The sequence below is a fragment of the Pelodiscus sinensis genome, chromosome 26 (genome assembly GCF_049634645.1).
Source record: "Pelodiscus sinensis isolate JC-2024 chromosome 26, ASM4963464v1, whole genome shotgun sequence".
In the NCBI taxonomy this organism is placed as follows: Eukaryota; Metazoa; Chordata; order Testudines; family Trionychidae; genus Pelodiscus; species Pelodiscus sinensis.
In genome coordinates this window covers 565,657-581,895 of record NC_134736.1, presented here as the reverse complement: position 1 = coordinate 581,895, position 16,239 = coordinate 565,657, and the positions used below count along the sequence as shown (strand labels likewise).

At 48.5% G+C, this 16,239-nt stretch overlaps 1 long non-coding RNA gene across 2 annotated transcripts in view; it reads right to left on the bottom strand.

Annotated features, from left to right (window-relative positions):
- LOC142820501 (uncharacterized) overlaps positions 1–12,727 on the bottom strand; it is a 28,271-nt gene extending 15,544 nt beyond the window's left edge. For both annotated transcript variants that reach the window (XR_012897724.1, XR_012897725.1), the window contains exons 1-2: positions 11,876–12,727; positions 4,608–4,974 (exon numbers count right to left, since the gene is read on the bottom strand). This is a non-coding gene — a long non-coding RNA (uncharacterized LOC142820501). The remainder of the gene's footprint in view (positions 1–4,607; positions 4,975–11,875) is intronic.
- Positions 12,728–16,239: the final 3,512 nt, after the last annotated feature.

Here is a 16,239-nt window from a genome sequence, read left to right as displayed (position 1 = left end):
TGTATATTCCAGTGGCTGCCAGCAATCATTGTGTTTCTGTAAAATCATTGAACATTCAGATTGTGAAGCATCTGCTGAAAATTTTAATTCACCTGTTTGGTGCGTATTACTTCAACATTGGCTTTTCTATCAGTTGTGATTTTAAATTTTCCCATGATTCCCTTCTTTTCTGCACCCCAGCAGCATTAATTGTTTCTTTCTAGGAGTTTCCTGAACACAACTACTTTTGTAGGCAGATTAGATGTTAATTTTCCAAGTTTAACTATTCCCAGTAACCCATGGACATCTTTCAGGAGCTTCAGGGGGTAGCTGAGTTAGTCTGTACAGAAAAAAAAACAACAAATGGTCTGATTGCACTTTATAGACTAACAAAACGTAGATTGTATCATGAGCTTTTGTGGGCACAGCCCACTTCTTCAGATGACCGGAGTTTTGAATTTAGGACGTGCAGACCCAAAATAAATAGGAAAGAAGGAGGTAGGTAGATAGTGTCCCAACCATCCTTCTTCACTATTGAGTCCATTAGCATGAGAATTGAATTTGCGGATGAACTCTAATTCCAATGCTTCTCTGTGTATCTGGCTAGTAGAATTGGTTTGTGACAAGACAGCCACTTGAAGATCTTTTAAACAGTGATTAGGAAGATTAAAGTGTTCCCCAATAGGTTTCTGTATGTTTCCTTTACATATATCTGATTTGTGTCCATTGATTCTTTCCCGCAGAGACTGTCCAATTTGTCCAATATATATAGTAGTGGAGCATTGCTGGAATTTGATGGCATAGATCAAATTACTGGATGTGCAGTCAAATGACCTTTTGATTTTGTAGCTTATGTTGTTGGCTCCAGTGATGAATTCACAGGTATAGATATGTGGGCAGAGTTGGCATCGTGTTTGGTTGTAGGGCTGCGTTCCTGGATGCTTATGATGTGGTTGTGTGGCATGGTTACAAGAATTTGTTTCAGGTTGGGGGGTTGTCTGTAAGAAAGAATAGGCTTTTCTCCCAAGGCCTCTGAGCATGAGGGATCATTTTCCAAGATGGGTTGTAGATTGTGTCTAATGCGCTGGAGGGATCTGAGTTGTGGACTATAGGTAATAACAAGTGGAGTTTTGTTATTTTCTCTTTTGGCTCTGTCTTGAAGTAGTTCATGTCTGGGTACTTTTTTGGCTCTGTCAATTTGTTTTTTCACTTCTCCAGGCGGGTATGTCAGTTTTAGGAATGCTCTGTAAAGGTCCTTTAGGTGATTGTCTCTGTCTGTGGGATCGGAGCAAATCCGGTTGTATCTACCTAATAGTCAATGAAGGTGCAAACAGCTCTTTGTGTAGATTCCTGTGTCAGGAAGGATGCTATCAATTGACTTTGATTCTTGATTCTTATCTGCTTCATTTTAACTTTCCAATCTTCAGATACTTACTGATTCCCTCTACCCTCTGCCCTCCTTCCCCCGCCATTTATTTTGGGTCTGCACATCCTAAACTCGAAACTCTGGTCATCTGAAGAAGTGGGCTGTGCCCACGAAAACTCATGATACCATATCTACATGTTTTGTTAGTCCAGTGGTCCCCAATGCAGTGCCCGCGGGTGCCATGGCCTCATAACCGGGTTTATTAGTATGATCTTATAGTAACAAAATCTGTTTTACCAGATTGAGTTTTTCACAGACTGCCAATGAATACCAATCTCCTTTGGCACTACAATGGTTTTCTAAACCTTTATCATTTTTGTCGCACTCTTCTGGACTCTCTCCATTTTGACTACATCTTTCCTAAAGTGTGGTGTCTACAATTGGACACAGCACTCCTGCTGATGCTTCACTAGTGCTGAGTAGGGTGGGACAATTACCCTTAGTCTCTCACATGCAGTGGTCCTATTAATATGTCCGAGGATATACTTTTTCGCAACTGCATCTAGTTGCTGACTCATATTCAATTTGTGGCCCACTATAACCCCCTGATTCTTTTCAGCAGTACTACCATCTAGCTAGTTATTCCCCATTTTGCAGTTTTGCGTTTGATTTTTCCTTCCTAAGTGCAGTACTCCATAGTTCTCTTTATTGAATTTAATATTATTGCTTTTAGACCATTTCTCCAATTTGTCAAGGTCACTTTGAATTCTAATCCTGTTCTCCAAAGTGCTTGCAACCAGTATTCTCTGTAAACCGTGTTCTTTGGCGCCTGTTCCAGAGAGATTCAAATGCTGTTCTGCTTATTAGCAGACCTGCACAGCTAGGTTTTTTGTTTCTAATGGTGGTGCACATGGCTCAGAATGCATAAAAAATTATTCTGCACACGGGTGGAAAAGAGTAGAGGGAACATTGCTTGCAATCCCTTCATAGTTGGCATCATCTGCAATTTTTATAAGTGCATTCTCCACTCCATTGTCCAAGTCTTTAATGAAAATATGTAATAGCATTGGACCCAGGATTGAAATCTACAGCACCTACTAGATATACTCTTCCAGTTTGAAAGCAAGCTGTTGATATCTATGCTTAAGAGTATAGTCTTTCAATAGTTTATGTCGGATGATAATTTAATTTAGACCACATTCTCCTAGTTTGTTTATGAGCATGTCAGGGGAGACTGTATCAAATGTCTTACTAAAATCAAGATCACATTTTGTTCTCCCCATCCACTAGTCCAGGGCTGGGCAAGATGCGGCCCAGGGGCTGGATGTGGCCTGCCTAATGCTGTGATCCAGCCCGCGGACTACATCTGGCTGCTCTCCATTCATATCCTGTTTCCTGTGCCATCGAGTTTCCAGGCAGCTGGATCCTATTTAAATGGCTCACTGCTACCAGTTGTGCTACTACGCTAACAGGGGCTGGAGCTGGGAGCCCTTTAAATAGCCTCAGCAACCATGAGCGGTTTCTAGGCAACATAGCAGAAGCAGAGCTATGAGCCCTTTGCTGTGTTTTTAATTCAAAGCCTCTGGCCCCAGACAACTCTGGGAGGAGGTTAGTTCCCAGATCTACCCCAGACCCCATCCCTTCTGGGGGAGAGGCTGAGCCAGCCCCTGACCATGTACCAAAATTCATTAAGTGCCCCCCCGTGAAAATTATTGTTAACCCCTGCTAGGGATGTGAAGAACTAGTCGACTATCCAATAAGCAAATGCTTATCGGATAGTCATCTAGTCACTCCCCCCCCCCCTTGCTGCTTCTATCAAATAGAGGCAGCAAGGGGGAGAAGAAGAGAGGGGTACTTCAAAGTGGCAGCGCTGCACAGAGCCCAGGGTCAGCTGTTCCATGCGGTGCTGGCGGTTTGAATGCTATGGGAAGCCTGGTGTCAGACTCCGCACAGAATTTCAAAGCAGCAGCGCCATGTGGAGCCAGGGATCAGCTGGGGACTCCAGGGATGTAGAGCCAGGGATCAGCTGACCTGGGGGCTTCAGTGCTTTAGCCTTTGAAATGTTGCAACAGCTGAAGGGCTGTTGCTACACTTCAAAGTCAGAAGCGCCCTATCGACTAATCAAATAGCAAAAATTAGGGCTGTCAATTGACATGCGTTAATGCCTGTAATTAATGCAGTCCAGGATTAATGTGTTACATTTTTTAACGCATTAATCATAGGCATTAATGCTGCGCTGCCCCTTTGAAGTGCCACTGCGGCACTTCAAAGGTGCAGCACAGTGCGGACCTTAGGCTCCAGGGCTGCCCCTTTAAAATGCTGTCTCCACGCATGTTTCAAAGGAGCAGCCCTGGAGCCTGGGGTCAGCTGGGGACTCCCAAGCTGATCCTAGGCTCTGCACAACATTTCCCCAGAACCCGGGGTCAGCTGGGAAGTCCGCAGCTGACACCAGATTCCACTGCCGTGCGGAACCCAAGATCACCTAGGGAGTCCCCAGCTGACCCCAGATTCTACGGCTGCCCCTTTGAAATGCCGCCTTGGGGTTTCAAAGTGGCAGCGCTGCACAGTTGAGCAAAGGGGGCGGGGGAAATCGACTAGTCTTTAACTTCCCTACTGGGGATCAGCTGGACACTCCAGCTGATCCCGGGCTCCTAATGTGCTGCCCCTTTGAGGCTCTGGGACAGTGTTTCCAAGGGGCAGCGCAACGTGGAGCCCGGGATCAGCTGGGCACTCCAGCTGATCCTGGGCTCCATGTTGTGCTGCCTCTCTGATGCACCACCATGGTGCTTCAAAGGAGCAACGCTGCATGGAGCCCAGGGTCAGCTGAGGACTTGAGCTGATCCTGGGCTCCATGCAGCGTTGCCCCATTGAAACATCACGGCGGCATTTCAAAGGGGAGGCGAATGCGATTAATCACCATTAATTTTTGTAATAGCTTGACAGCCCTAGCAAAAATACATTGACTATTCAGTTAGTCAGTTACCCAATACTTACCACCCTTAACCCCTGCTCTAGCCAGTAACCCCATCAAAGAAGGAAATGAAGTTGGTTTGTCATGATTTGATTTTTACAAACCCATTCTGGTTATTCTGTATAATCCTGATAGCCTCTAGGTACTTACAAATTTATTGTTTGATAATTTGTTCCATATCTTTCAGGTATCAAAGGTTATGCTGACAGCTCTACAATTCTTTGGGACCTCTTTGTTTCCCTTTTAAAAGATAGCTACTAACTTTGTCCTCTTCTAGTTCTCTGAACTTACCTGTCCCCCATGAATTCTCAAAGATAATTGCATACAGTTCTGAGATTGCTTCAGCTCATTCCTAAAGTACCATAAAGTGAATTTCATTGGGCCTAGCCAACTTGAATACATCTAACTTATCTAAATATTCTGTAACCCATTCTTCTCCTTCGAATGGTGTCCCTGAGGGAGCTCCACTCAGGTGTCAGTGCATCCTCGCGCTGGTGATCGGAGATTTTTAACTTAGCAGTGCTTTCCCGCATCACACATGTGCAACAGCCATCTTGTGCTGCTTTCATCCATTAGCTGCATGTGTGGCACAAGTCTCCCTCAGTTCCGTTTCCACTGTCATTGGCAGAAAATGGAGTTTCGAGCAGTGCTCTCCTCACTGAGAAAAACACAGAAAAATTTATTTGTTCATAGGTTTTAGGGTCTTTAGTGGTTAATTGTTTTGTTTTTTTTTCCTCCAGGAAACACAAACTAACAAAAGAAAATGTTACTCCCCTTTTTTTCCCCCCTTTCTTTTTTTCCCCCCTCGATCCAAGTTCGTTGTCTCTCTTCAACATTATGCCAGGTTCCTCTGGTTTTAAAAAATGTGACTTCTCCAGAGATTCAGTGCCCACCTCAGACTGGCACGCCACATGTATGAAGTGCCTAGGTGAAGGCCATGTGATGCAGAAGTGCCCACATTGCCAAAGCATGACTGTCAGGGCCAGAAAGGACCAGGAGTTGAGGCTTAAAAACCTGCTGGCAGAAATCCCTTCAGCTGCCAGAAGCAAAGATGACTTCCCTCTTGGAACCAGTAACACCAAGAAAAAGGGCCAATTCATTGTCCATACAGCACTTGCCTAAGTCCTGGACATCTCTGTGCCGTAAACATTGTGTGCTACACGGTCTCCGTCAACATCTGGCACAATGCATAAATGAAAGATGGCACTGACAAAAAGCTCCGAGCTGGAACCAAAAAGGCACCACTCTAGCGCCGACGACACCAGCACCCACAAACATGCCACCTCTGCTAGTGCCGAAAGATACAGTGGCACCATTGTAACCAGTGGAATCTTGGCACACAGCAGCATCTAAGCATATCTCGGTACTGTAAGTGCCAAAACCAAGACCACATGAACCAGAACCCCAGCACCGAGCATCACAATTGCTGGTGCCTTCCTCTAGGGATGTGAGGGTATGTCTACACTACAGCGCTAATTTGAACTAACTTATTTCGAATTAGTGAATAACGCATCTAGCCCCAAAAGCTAATTCGAATTAGCGTTTTGCTATTTCGAAATAGCGCGTCCACACTGATTGGATGCTAGGTCGCATTTAAGGGCAGCTGAAACCGGTTCAGTAGTTCAAGTGGCAGCACCACCTGGAGCCAGTGGTGAGCGAGTCCCCAGCTGATCCCAGACTCCATGGGGAGCTGCTGCTTTTAAATGCTGTAAGGAGCCTGATGCTGGGCTCCCGACGGCACTTCTAAGTGGCAGTGCCACCTGGAGCCCAGGGTCAGTGGGGGAGTCCCCAGCTGATTCCAGGCTTCACGTGGCACTGCTGCTGTAAAACACTGTGTGCAAGCATTTCAAAGCAACAGGCCCGCACGGAGCCTGGGGGTCAGTGGGAGTCCCCAGCTGCCCAGGGCTCCACACGATGTTAAAGGGTAGCCTACACTGGTCTGTAGTTTCCTGGGTTGTTCTTATTTCCCTTTTTATAGATGGGCACTATATTTGCCCTTTTCCTGTCCTCTGGAATCTCTCCTGTCTCCCATGATTTTCCAAAGATGATAGCTAGAGGCTCAGATACCTCCTCTATCAGCTCCTTGAGTATTCTAGGATGCATTTTATCAGGCCCTGGTGACTTGCAGGCATCTAATTTTTCTAGGTGATTTTTAACTTGTTCTTTTTTTATTTTACCTTCTAAAACTACCCCCTTCCCACTAGCATTCACTATGTTAGGCATTCCTACAGACTTCTCGGTGAAGACCGAAACAAAGAAGTCATTGAGCATCTCCGCCATTTCCAAGTTTCCTGTTACTGTTTCTCCCTCCTCACTGACCAGCGGGCCTACTCTCTCCTTGGTCTTCCTCTTGCTTCTAATGTATTTATAAGAAGTTTTCTTGTTTCCCTTTATTCCCGTAGCTAGTTTGAGCTCCTTCTGTGCCTTTGCCTTTCTAATCTTGCCCCTGCATTCCTGTGCTGTTTGCCTATATTCATCCTTTGTAATTTGTCCTACTTTCCATTTTTTATATGACTCCTTTTTTATTTTTAGATCATGCAAGATCTCGTGGTTAAGCCAAGGCGGGCTTTTGCCATATTTTCTATCTTTCTGACACATCGGAATAGCTTGCTTTTGGGTCCTTAACAATGTTCCTTTGAAAAACTGCCAACTTTCCTCAGTTGTTTTTCCCCTCAGTCTCGATTCCCATGGGACCTTACCTATCAGCTCTCTGAGCTTACCAAAATCCGCCTTCCTGTAATCCATTGTCTCTATTTTGCTGTTCTCCCTTCTACCCTTCTGTGACGGGGCGTACTGCCCCCGCCCCGCTGAAAAAGATCCTCCCTGCACCGAGCCAGTGGTCGCGCTCTCGCTCCTGGGAGCTCACCAGGAGACGCGAGCGGCGTGCGGCCCCTGTACAGCCGCGGCCGCACAGCTGAGCGGTGGGGGACGGGTGGGCAGAGCGAACGCCGGGGGGCATGACGGGGGTGTGACAGGGTGGCCAGTGATGTCACGCCGGCAAAGCGCCGGCGTGGTGTTTAAAAGGGAGGCGGCAACAGCCAGAGGGGTGGAGAGGCAGGGAGGCGGCCCAGCAGCAAGGCGGACCCCTGCAAAGAAGTGAGCCAGTCAGGGCTGGGACCAAACAGGGTGAGGATTGCGGGGTAGGAAGAAGCCCAGGACAGGGCGTGGAGCCAGTGAGCCGGCGAGTTTTGGGAGCTAGTCCCACCGGCTAGACAGGGGCGACCGAACCTGTCCTTAGGGTCCTGGGCTGGGGCCCATGAGAGAGGGCAGGCCCGGGCCTTCCTACCCTGCACTCTGGTGTCAGGCACGGAACCATGCTGCAGGCATCAGGAAGGGGAACAGCGAGCGGGACGAGAAACTGAGGCAACAACTGGGGAGAGGACGCACGCGGGCGGTTGAGCCCATGCCCAATCAGAGCGTCTCAGTGCCCCACGCGTACACCTTCCTTAGAATGAACTCTGTGATTTCATGATCACTTTCACCCAAGCTGCTTTCCACTTTCAAATTCTCAACCAGTTCCTCCCTATTTGTTAGGATAAAATCTAGAACAGCTTTCCCCCTGGTAGCTTTTTCAACCTTCTGAAATAAAAATTTGTTTCCAATGCAGTCCAAGAACTTATTGGATAAGTACAGTGACCACCACTGTAGCTACTGCACTTATTACAAACACCCTCAGCCGGTGTGCTACTATAGGTCACCACATCACCCTCAACATTGGTCACCTTGCTGCCACCGGTCCACCTCCAGATGATGCCACACGCCCTCTCCTCCTCCAGACAACACGCAACCTCCCACCCTTACACAAACTACATCCCTTCTGCTGCAACAGTCTGACCCTGAGGAAGGTCAACTGTCCGATCATGAACAGCCACAGGGCATTTCTCCTGCGGACCATCTTCCTCTTCATCTGATGAGGCAGTAATTCCGGGGTATACATCACCAACTGATGATCTTAGGCTGTTTTAGGACCTCTTCAAGAGCATAACAGCCAGTCAAGAGATTCAACTGATGGAGGAACAGGAGAAACAACACTGACTCCTAAAAAATCTTCAGCCCTTCCAGAAGTCCAAGGTAGCATTGGCTATCGACAGGGATGGATGAGAGTTTTGCGGGGCCCAGTGCAGCACAATTCGCGCATGCGCCATGGCCACAGCCAACAGGTAGTAGCACGTGCGCGGGGCCTATTGAAGCGCTGGGCCTGGGGCAGCCGCCCCACTCGCCCTGCCCTATATTGGCCACTGGCTATTGATGAAGCTATTCTTGAGGTGGCCAATGACATTTGGCAGACCCCGGCCTCCGCCCCTGCTACCACCAAATGGGACAAAGGAGTGGACAAGAAATACTTTGTCCCTGCCAAGGGTATGGATTTCCTCTTCTCACATTCCCAACCTAACTCATTGGTAATCAACGCAGCACAACAAAGGGCTAAGGCACCACAGTATAGAAATACGACAATGGACAAACAGAGCGAGAGGCTCAACCTTTTTGATAGAAAGATCTATTCCTCCATAACTCTGAATGGCCAATTATGCAGCTCTCTTGTTCAGCCATGACTTTGACAATTATGTCAAACTAACCTCACTTATGGAGCACTTGCCAGAAACAAGTGACAGATACTAAAATCCATTGTCCAGGAGGGCTACGCATCATCCTGTACAGCCCTCCAGATTGCATTGGATATCGCAGATATAGTGGCACACTCTACAGCTACGTCAGTGGTCATGCGTAGAGCTTCATGGCTTCAGTCAGAGGGGGTTCCTAAAGAGCAGCAGGCCAAAGTGGAAGACCTCCCCTTTGGCAGACAAAAACTGTTTTCTGAGAAAACTGACAAAGTCCTCCAAACGAGCAAGGACTCAAGGATGATGTTGAGAACATTAGGCATATATCCGCCCCCCTATCAGTGTAGGTGCTATTCCCCATACTAAAGACATTCTGCCTTCCCATACTCGGCACCTCAGCATAGGGGATTCGAGTAGCATCATGCCAGCCAGCGCCCCCAAAAACTGCACCCTCAAAACACCCAAGCGTCTAACCAACAGAGCAACCAGCAGCAGGTTTGACATGATGGTTGAGGGCCTGCAAGCTACCCCACTTATTGGTCACTGCCAAAATGATGCTCAAATCTTTCACCATCAGCTCAAACCATACCAACAACAGTGGGCCACCGTCACTAACAATCGCTGGGTTCTAGAGCTACTAACATCTGGCTATTCAATTCCCTTCACATCCCTTCCCTCCATCCTCCCTGTCCCTCTTCAGGGACCCCTCTCACAAGACCCTCTTCAAACAAGAAGTTCTTTGTCTCCTCACCATCAGAGCGGTGGAGAGTGTACTGGAAGAATTCAGGGGCAAAGGCTTTTATTCCCATTATTTCCTTACCCAGAAGTGATTGGGAGGTTGGAGGCCTATCCTAGACCTCAGTGGACTCAACCGACATCTTTGAAAACAGAGATTCAAGATGATGGCTCTGGCATCTATCATACCGACTACGGGGACTGGTTCGCAGCCCTTAACCCACAAAATGCCCATTTTAATGTCACAATCCATCTGGCGCACAGGCATTTCCTGAGATGTACCATCAGAACCGATCATTTTCAGTACCACAGCAAACCTATGTCGAGTTGGGATCGTTATATTCCCCATCTCAATGACTGCCTGATCAAAGGTCCATCCTTTGCAGATATACTCCACGACGAGAGCAGTCTTTGAATCTCTGGGTCTCATCATCAACTTCCAGAAATCCTCCATGATGCCAGAACAATCCCTAGAATTTATTGGCGCCCATCCGGACTCAGCTACAGCTCAGGCCTACCTGCTGTTACAGCAGTGGTGGGTAATAATTTTTTGCCGGGGGCTACTTCGGAAATTTTTGAAGTGGTCCCAGGCTGCCCAGGAAGGGGTGGGACATCAAGGGGACAGGGTGGGGCCAAGATACTTCAGGGTTCCCCACCCCCAGACAATGATTGGTCTGGGGGTGAGGGAGTGCCTTTGCTCCCCCATGTATCTCCTAGGTATCTTCCCACGCTCCCCTGCCCCTAGCCCAGTGTTTCTTAAAGTTTTTAAGACCGAGGAACACCAAACAATAATTTTTTTTATGAGGAACACCAAGGATTTTTTGTTGAGCAAAGGAAAAAAAAAAGTCTGGGGAATGGCCTTTAAGGGCAATTTTGAACTTTGTTGTTCTCCATGGCACTGCTTCACGGCACACCAGTTTAAAAGACACTGCCCTAGGCCAGTTAGAGTCTGGGGATGGGGGGAAGCGGCCACATGATCCTGGCAGGACGACAGGAGGCTTTGCGTTTCCCCCACCCCCAAGTCGTAATTGGATCCAGATCCAGCCCATGGAGGTCCATTTGCCCACCGCTGCATTACAGAGATTCCAAATGATTCAGGACCTCATACAGATTCTTGCTACAAGCCCCACTGTTCGGATACTTACCTGCCTCCAACTCATGGGGCATGTGGAGGCTCCCACATATGTAGTAGCTCACGCAGGGTTACCTATGGTGCCTCCAGCACTGGCTGGCCTCCGTTTATACTCCTGTCAGACAAGACGTTCACAGACACTTGTCTCTACTACCAAAACTTGTCAAGTCTTTAAACTGATGGACCACACCGGGGAACCTACTAGCTGGGGTGCCATTCCACCAACCTCAGCATACAATGCAGATCACAACTACACATCTCTTATAGGATGGGGAGCACCTTTGAAAGGATACCATGTTCAGGGGCAATAGTCCACAAAAGAAACTTCCCTCCACATCAACTTCCTAGAGCTGAGAGCAATCTTCAACGCATGCAAACATTTCTGCACACTCATCCGAGGCAATACCATCAGGGTCCTAACAGACAATATTACCACTGGTTTACATAAACCAACAGGGAGGTGCTCAATCTTGTTCTATGTGCACCGAAGCGATATGCTTGTGGAACTAATGCATTCGCCACGAAGTAACAATCCTAGGGTCCTACTTACCGGGCGCTGACAACACCACAGCGGATGCACTCAGCAGGTACTTCATCAAGGAACACAAGTGAGAATTACATTATCAAGTACTCCAACACGAGCATAGATGTGTTTGTGTCACATTGCAATGCAAAATGTCCACATTACTGTTCCAGAGCGGGAACGGGATCATGATCCCTGGGAGATGCCTTTCTCCTTGACTGGAGTGGATAGATACTTTACGCCTTTCCTCCAACTCCCTTAATTCCAAGAATTCTCAAAAAGGTCACAAGGGATGCTGCAACAGTAATCCTGATAGCCCCCTTCTGGCCCCTTCAGACCTCATTCTCTTATCTCTTTTGAATGTCTCCTTGTCCACTCTATCCTCTGCCCAGGCGGCATGACCTGCTCACTCAGGACCCTCGTACACTCTAGTACACCCTCAGTACAGTCTTTCGCCTCACAGCATGGTTCGTAGTTGGTTCATAGGTGATCAGCCCCGCACCCACCAGCTCTGCGTTCCCTGCAGCAAGGCCTCGACAAGTCGATTGCGAGGCATTCGGTTCCCCCACCCCCTATTTTCCCCCCAACCCCGAGAAGCCCCACTACCTACCTCCAGAGTAGTACCAGCTTCCCGCGGGGTGGACAGCTGTCCTGCCTGCAGCTTCGCGCCGGCTCCGGAAGTGCGTTGGCTGCTCCCCTCCCACAGCTCTGTGGCATGCTGCGCATGCTGCGAGGGGGCAGCAGATCTTGGCTTGTTCTGTCATTTAAAAAGTGATCTTGGGTGTAAAAAGCTTGGAGACCCCTGCTCTAGCACATGGGGCAAAACGCAGCAAGCGCCTCACATGCAGCTGTGAGGAGAGTGTAGCACATTGTGAAGATTTAAAAGTCTCAATCAGTTACTACCTGATATCTCATAACAGTTCAAGTATTTGTGTTATCTCTTGCAGTGTGTCCCTGAATTGCATTTCCCATCCTTCTACCTCATTTGAATGGGAGCTTTGTTCCTTTAGAAATGTGACTTCCATTGTACGGATACTCCTGGACTAGGAGATAGGAAAGCCCCCTCTGGATGAGAGGCAGGGTGTCCAGGCAGCCAAATGTGACAAGGTGAACCTCCATCTATCAGAATCGGCTTCCAGTCTCTGCTTGCATCAACAGCTAAAACCGATAGAAGCCAGATCTGACCCCCACACGTGTCAGAAACCGCTACAGGGAGCCAGTTGTGACAGCAGCTGTTTGTAACATCACACCAGCCCCGCCCCGGGACTGCTGAATCATTGAGTAGCCAGTGAGAATTCACGAGGTCCGTCGACTGCTCCGTGAACCGAAGGTGATCAGCCCCGCCCCCACCAGCTCTGCGTTCCCTGGCCAGCACCCGTGCCTCAGTTTCCTCCTCTGTAATCAAGTCATCGCCTGCCCCCCGCAAGTGCTCACCCCTCACCTTCCCCTGGATCCAGCACTTTCCCCCGGCAACACCTGGCACCCACCCAGCCATGGTCCCACCCCCTGAGCAGCGCCATAGCCGCGTTCCCAAATTCAAAATAAGCTTTTTCAAAATTGACTCGAAATGAGCTCAAATTGCGTAGCTTATTTCCAGCTCCGAGTGCAGTGTAGACGCACCCAAAGTGTCCACAGGGTGACCTTGTGGCTCTCTGGTCTGGATTCCCGTCTGGTGCTGTGCCCATGTTGGCTGAGTCACAGTTCCCAGTGACCTGGGGTAGATGAGATCTTGGCAAACCCGCAGCAGGGAGAAGGAAAAGGAGCAGGCCCCTGAGCCCCTCCCGGAGGAATTAAAACAAATAGCTAAGGAGGGAAGGGAAATGGACATTTGCTGAAGTGTTGAGAGAGGACAGAAAAGTGCCTCGGCAGCGTGTGACAAGTTTGGTCAACCTGTTCACTGATGAGCATCATCCAGTGGGTCCAGTTAACTGGAGGGGGGAGGGCCTGGAGCAGCACCCCGCCCCCCATAGGCTGGCATCTGCTTCACTCTCACAGGGCCCCTTGCACTGCAGGCAGAGAGCCGCCAGCCTGTCCACCTGTCCCCGTTAATTAGCTAACCAGTTAAACAGGATTTTACATCCCTCATTCCAGCTGGCCTCAAAGATCAAACGGACAGTCTCCTAGCGTCTCTGCAGGTGCCCCTGTGCCCCGTCTCTCTACAGCGATCTCACAGCAGAGGCCGGGTACTAAAGGCACCAAGCAGCTGGCGGAATCACGGAGAACAAGGGGCATGGGGTTGGGAGTGGGGTGAGACCCTCTGGTCCAGAGGCAGGGAGTCCAGGCTGCTAAATGTGTCACGGAGAACCTCCATCTATCAGACACGGCTTCCTGAACTGAGCAGCTAAAAGTGTTAGAAGCCAAATCAGAGCGGCTCGCGTGTGTGTCAGAAACGGCTACTACACATCTGACGAAGTGGGTCTTTGCCCATGAAAGCTTATGCTCCTACACTTCAGTTAGTCTATAAGGTGCCACAGGACTCCTCGTCGCTTTTGCAGATTCAGACTAACACGGCTACCCCTCTGATTCTTGGCTGCAGTCATCCAGTGTTCCCAGGGAACAGCAAACCAAAGTGGAGGACTTGCCCTTTGACATGGCTCAGCTTTTGACAATGAAGACCGATGAAGTACTCCATTCAAAGATTCGTGCACAACCCTCCAGACACTCAGAATGTATACGCCACCTAATAAGGAGGAAATACATCCCATACCACCTCCTACAAGAGGCAACATCAGAGGCCCTTTGACAACAGGTCGAAACAACAGACCAATAGAAGAAGGGCACAACATACCCAAGTGTCTGCTCCCCAATCTGCTGTACCCAAGCAGCAAATTTGAAGGTGTGGTCGAGGGCATGAGCAACTACTGTCTAGATCTGGTGCATACCATCCACACATTCCACCATCGGTCGAGACCCTTTTACCACCAATGGACTCTCATCACTATGGACCAATAGGTCCTCGAGATTATAAGAAATGGCTATATTATTCCCATTTACATCTGTACCTCCTACCCACCCTCCTTCCTTGTACCTCTTCAGGGACCCCTCTCGCAAGCCCCTTCTACAAGCAGAAGTTCAAAAACTACTCAGCCTAGGGGCCATAGAGCAAGTTCCACCAGAGTTCCACGAAGAAGATTCTATTTCAATTATTTTCTCACTTCCAAAAAGACAGGAGGACGGAGGCTGATCTTAGATCTCAGGAAGTTCAACAAGTTCGTACACAACAAGATGTTCAGGATGGTAACTTTGGGAACCATCATTCCAGCCCTGGACAAGGGGGACTGGTTCTCATCCGTCAATCTCCGAGACATATATTTTCATATGACAGTATACTCAGCTCACAGGAGGATCTTCTGGTTCTTCTTTGAGTGATGTCCCTGTGGGTGCTCCATTGTTGGGGTCAGGTTCGTTTTGGTGTCGCAGAGCAAAGTCTTTTTCTAGCAGTATCCAGTCGGACCATGCATGAGGGAAGGGAGGGTACATACTGTTCGCACCTTTGGAGATTACGTGCATGGCCCAACTCCCCTTAGTTCTTTCATTGCTGCCCTCAGCTACTCAATCTCTCTCCTCTTTTTCAATCATCTGTAGACATGAATAAAAGTTAAAATTAGTTCGAAAGTTGTTTTCGTTTTCATAGTTAGTAGTAGTTAGTTTTTCTTAAAAAATATAGTTCAATATAGAGTTAGATTTCGAGTTTATCATTGTAAATAGTTAAGACGCAAGTCCTGAGGTGCCATGTGCCATCAGCATCGCCGCCCTGTGGGAAAAAAAAGAGAAGGCACAGGGAAGAAGAGAACTCAACAGAATGTTGGGCTCCTCAGATTAAAAAAATATAAAAAATGCCGTGACCATATGCCTGCCTCTGATGGCCATGGGTCTTGTATTCGCTGCCTGGGAGAGACATGTCCCCCAGAAGAGTGTGCATTGCTGTAGCCTCGCAGCCAGGGCCCAAAAAGATAGAGAGCTGAATCTACGCAAGCTATTATTTGACAAAGCACTTGAGCCCCAATAAAACAAGGGCACCAAACAGCAGACACCAGCACTACTCAAAAGAGACCCATCACCCTGAGTGTCCCATCACCTAAGCCCTCAGCTAAGAAAAGTGTTTCTCCTGCTTGCTCCCTACCACTAAGTGTTAGTGTGGGAGACAAACTGGGCATCTCCGGCAGCAGACATCCCTGCTCTGTGCCAGTAACAGAATCAAAATCACAGTCCGATCAGACCTCGGCACCGAAAAATGCAACGGGCATGGAACCGGATGAGACTTTGGCATTGCCAGCACCACTGGTGCTGACTAACACCTTGGTGCTGACAAAGGCCAGGTTTAAATTCACCAAGCCCTTGCCTCGCACCCCAAGCCTGGAGTCAACGCCATCCTCTCCAGCACCAGTGCGGCCGCCACCAGCACTGTGTTCACCTGCACCGCAAGAGCCTCTCTCGAGCCATCATCATCCTTCTACTCACTCTCAAAGCCACAATGCACAGGATCTGGAACCAAGACCTAGATCTCCATACGATCACTCTTGGAGACATCAGTCTCGATCTCCCTTTTCACCCCATGGCCCTCCTCATTTACCACGATCACCTTTACATTATCATTACAGTGATTATGATGAGCATTGCAGGAGTGTATTCTCTTCCCACCACTCCTTTCCAATACAGCCTTACACACCATATGAAAGATGCCGACCATGATATTCTCACCATCCTCTGTGGTATCCAGAATGGTTTTACCACCCTCATTACCCACCTCGCTGGTCCCCATGCTGACACTGCATGCCCCCATGGCACCAGTTGACGGCATTGTCAATCCCTGCCCAAAGGTCAATACCTCCCTCCCATGCTCATACCTCTCCCTTGCCAGTGGAGGACCCATACATAGAAGAAGTGCAAATTATTGCTGATCAACCTGACATTTCACCAGTGGATAAATCTTCCTCTTCGCCAGACGAGGCAGTTATTCCTGCTGACCTAAAA